This window comes from Gadus chalcogrammus, chromosome 13, assembly GCF_026213295.1.
Source record: "Gadus chalcogrammus isolate NIFS_2021 chromosome 13, NIFS_Gcha_1.0, whole genome shotgun sequence".
Classification (NCBI taxonomy): domain Eukaryota; kingdom Metazoa; phylum Chordata; class Actinopteri; order Gadiformes; family Gadidae; genus Gadus; species Gadus chalcogrammus.
In genome coordinates, this window is record NC_079424.1 from 3,135,164 (window position 1) to 3,139,966 (window position 4,803).

A 4,803-nucleotide genomic window follows, 5' to 3' on the forward strand; every position below is an offset into this window, starting at 1 on the left:
AACACATGTGACAGTACAGGCACAAACACACACGCCACACATTCCCGCTGCCCGTGAGGACGAAAGCTCCTTCAAGTCAGGAATTGGCAAAGAATCTCCTGTTTTTTAACGTTTGGGTTAATCGTGTTTGCTGGGCAGTGTCAGAGTAAACACGGTGTGTGTGTGTGTGTGTGTGTGTTTGTCTGTATGTGTGTGCGTGTCTTTGTGTGTGCATGTGGGTGTATGTGTAGGTGTACGCGTGCACATGCATGTCTGTGGGTGCATACGTGTCTGTGTATTTGTGCGTATACGTATGTTTGTGCGTTCTGTTTTTCCTGCCTGTGTGCGTGCATGTGCGTTTGTGTGTGCGCGTTTGTGTGCGTTTCTTCATGTGCGTTTGTGTGTGCACGTCTGTGTATCAGCCATCCGTTCTGCTCCCCCCCCCCACTGTCTGTTTCTCTCCTCTGCTGGATGGAGCTGTGTGGACGTCCGGAGAGCAGATGGCGTCTGCTGAGCGGCAAGCAGGATGCGAGCCTGGCGTCTATAAACGCTGGGTCTTCCCTCAGCAGAGGGGACGACAACAGCGTCGCCGACCGCTGGGGATTCAGCCACGGCGGTCTGTTGTCTGAAATAAACATATTTGTCCATCGCCGCGTGCAGTTTCTTCTGCTGTTCTCGGAAACCAGCACGGGCTTGGGTGAGGAGCGGAGTGTGTGTGTGTGTGTGTGTGTGTGTGTGTCTCAGAGAGAGAGAGAGAGAGAGAGAGAGAGAGAGGGAGAGGGACGGTAGAGGGAGAGAGGGGGGGCTGAGTCTGGTTCTGTCCGTGAGAACACACACACGCACACACACCAACACACATCGTTAACCGTCATCCTGATCACACATAGGGTCTCCACACCGGGTGACGTGGTGGTGGTGGTGGTGGAGGTGGTGGTGGTGGAGGTGGTGGTGGTGTTGGTGGAGCTGGTGGTGGAGGTGACGGTGGGGGAGGTGATGCTGGAGGTGGAGGTGATGCTGGAGGTGGAGGTGATGTGTCGGAGGTGGAGGTGGTGTTGGTGTTGGTGGTGAAGGGGGCGTGGCCTCTCATCACTGGGAATTGCAAGCTAATCAAATCCGCTCCATCTTTCATGTTTTATTAAGGATCAAAGCAGGAGCCTAGCTCACCTCCCCCCCGCCCGCCCCCACCCGACATATTAAATGGGAGTTGGGAGGAGGCAAGGCGGAGGCCTTCCGCTGACTCTGCAAGTCCTGCTCCGCCGCCGACACGGGACCAGATAAGCCCGGAGACGAGGCCGCAGAGGAACTCTCCGGCTGCTCTCAAAGAGTCCCGCCTCCAGTTCCTCCCTCGCCTTCCTCTCCTCCTAACCTCCCTCCCCACCCTCCCTCACTCCCTTCCTCTCTCCTTCTCTCTCCTCCTTCCCTCCCTCACTCCCTTCCTCTCTCCTTCTCTCTCCTCCCTCCCTCCCTTGTTCCCTTCCTTTCTCCTTCTCTCTCCTCCCTCTTCTCCCCCCCTCTCCTCCCTCTCCGTCTTCCTTTCCTCTCTCTCCCACCCCTCCCTCCCTCTCATCTCCTCCTCCCTCTCCTCTTCTCTCCCCCCCTCCTCCCTCTCCTCCCCTATCCTCTCCTCCCTCTCTCCTCCCCCCCTCTCCTCTCCTCCCTCTCTCCTCCCCCCCTCACTCTCCTCTCCTCCCTCTCTCCCCCCCCCCTCCTGCTCCTCTCCTCTTCTCTCCTCCCCCCCCTCCCTCTCCTCTCCTCTCCTCTCCTCCCTCTCTCCCCCCCCCTCCTGCTCCTATCCTCTCCTCTCCTCCCTCTCTCCCCCCCCCCTCCTGCTCCTCTCCTCTCCTCTTCTCTCCTCCCCCCCCCTCCCTCTCCTCTCCTCTCCTCCCTCTCTCCCACCCCCCTCCTGCTCCTCTCCTCTCCTCTCCTCCCTCTCTCCCCCCCCCCTCCTGCTCCTCTCCTCTCCTCTCCTCCCTCTCTCCTCCCCCCCCTCCCTCTCCTCTCCTCTCCTCTCCTCCCTCTCTCCTCCCCCCCCTCCCTCTCCTCCCCCCCCTCCCTCTCCTCTCCTCTCCTCCCCTCTCCTCTCCTCTCCTCTCCTCCCCCCCTCTCCTCTCCTCTCCTCTCCTCTCCTCTCCTCTCCTCTCCTCCCCCCCCTCCCTCTCCCCCCCCCCCTCCCTCTCCTCTCCTCTCCTCCCCTCTCCTCTCCTCTCCTCTCCTCTCCTCTCCTCCATTGTGCTCTACTGTCGGAGCTTCACACAACCTGTCTCCGGGCAAGATTCCCGATAAGCGTCTGCGTTGCCTCTAGATGAAGGTGAGCTGTCCGTCGCTGCGGCCGTCAGGCGCAGGAAAACCAGGAGAGATCCCATCCCACGCTAGCAGCCGGGGCGGGGGGGGCGGGACTGGATTAGAATCGCTGTTGTGCTGTGTCAGTCTCTTCTGATAATGAAGCCGGCGATATAAGGGAGGGCTGCATTCCATTAGGCAGGGAGCTGAGAGGAGTGGCAGTGAAGGGGGGTGAGATGGGGGCAGGAAGGTGCAGACAGAGCAGATATGTGTCCGGTGGGGACCCCCCCCCCCCCCCCCCCCATTCACCCATTCACCAACACTCACATCACACAGCGAGAAATCAGGCGGGAGATCAGAGGAACAAGGCGACGGAGCCACTCCTGGTACGACGGAGCCGGTTCCTTCTACGAGTTCTACATTTTACATTCAGGGCGTTTAGCAGACGCTTTTATCCAAAGCGACTCACAATAAGTACATTTGTCAGAAGAAAGAGAAACAACAATATATCGCTGTCGGTACAGTAAGGATGTTCACAAAAACAAGTGCCAAGCAATAACAATCGTTTGGTTTACCCATTCCCGGTATGAAACAAAGAGTAGAGTTAGATAGGATAAGATGCTACACAATGCTAAGTACTATTTTAGCCAGGACGTACAACATACAATAAGTCCATAAGTGGCGTGTTGAGGGGGAGGGGGAGGCTACGCAGAGTCTAGTGGTGAACTCTGAAAATTCACGAGTTCTGATGGATTCTTGAAGACTTTTGCATTTGACAAAACCAATGAGCTCTGAACGTTCAAAGCGTTCTGCGCCTCGCAGAGCGGTGCTCTGATAAACCTCACTGAGCGAGGAGCTCGCGGCTCAGTCCCTCGCTCGCCGCGCCGCGACTCCTCAGTACATCAGGCTCCTCCGTCACTGTCTCCTACGTCTCCTACACTCACACCGTCACCCAAACCGGGCGTACGCCCAGAGCCACCCCGGGGAGAGGGAACTTAGAGAGAGAGAGAGAGAGAGAGAGAGAGAGAGAGAGAGAGAGAGAGAGAGAGAGAGAGAGAGAGAGAGAGAGAGAGAGAGAGAGAGAGGGGGGGGGGTAAAGAGAGAAAGAGAGAGACAGAGGGAGATGACGAAAGATAGAGAGAGAACGGGGATGGGAGAGAGAGGGAGGAAGATGAGAGAGCGACAGACATACAGAGAGAGAGAATGAAAGAGACACATATACAGAGAGAGAGAGAGAGAGAAAGAGAGAGAGAGAGGGAGAGAGGGAGAGAGGGAGAGAGATGAAGGTATAGCAGCCTGCCCTTTTTAAAAAACGAGCGCAGAGGCTTCTGAGTCATTAAACCCATTATAACAACGACACTTAATTTGATTTTAAAAAGGTAGGATCTATGATGTCAGTGGCCGGAAAAGACTCGTCGTGTCGTTTCTACACCCTACACACCCCTGAAGGAATCTGTTACTCATTCATTCGATAGATCTGAAAGACTTTGGGCGGTTCTGCAACGCCTCAACTGTTCACGGATCAACACAAACACAACCCAACATGATGCGCCTTTACGCAGAAACCCACCGTGCACCTGAATCCACCTGGGCGTCGTAACGCTCGAAGAGCAGCACATGTACGGAAATGCCGAATGAATCGCAATTCATTGAAGTGAAATTCGCCATTCCTGAGAGCAATACAACCTACTACAACTTGATAATGTGTTTGTTTGTAACATGTAACGATCACATCTGTAACGGCAGCGTCCACCGATCCTCCTCTAAACACCATGCATGTGCCCGTGTAGAAAGACCTAGGGTGCAGTGTGTATCAGCGTGATGTTGACCCATTTCACGGCTCGGTTTGGTTTCTCACCACTTTATCTTCTCCCGGGGAGGAGATCCATCATCTCAGAGAAGCGACTGTTATCCAAAAGGCTCGTGTTTAATCAAACCTCGTGTCCTGGCCAGTGGTTCAAGAGCCGGGAGAGCTTCTGTACATCTTTCCAAACATCCAAGAGAAACCCAAGACGGCGGAGATCGATCCCTGAACCAGTTGGTAGCGTCCGTGGAAAAGTGGGGCTGGAAGTCTGCACGCACAACTTTCACCGATCCGAGAAAATAAAAATAAAAGGAACGGAGCCACTAATCTATCTGAATATCCAGAAGGTACCGGGCCTACATGTTGTGGGTTTGATTTATCCAAGAGATGAGGAGGAGAAGCCGAGGCTGGAGAGAGCAGATTCCCCTGCAGCCCGCAGCAGATGCGCGGTGGGACTGAGAGGCGGAGAGGCGCTCGCACACACACTTACAAACACACACACACACGTACACGCACGAGGGGAGTCGGCTGCAACGAGACCACATGTGTGTGCGTGTGAGTGTGAGAAGGACCAGCAGCAGAACCAGAAGCAGACCCACCACAGCACACACACACACTGAGAAAAAGGTGTGTGTGTGTGTGTGTGTGTGTGTGTGTGTGTGTGTGTGTGTGTGTGTGTGTGTGTGTGTGTGTGTGTGTGTGTGTGTGTGTGTGTGTGTGTGTGTGAGTATGAAACGGAC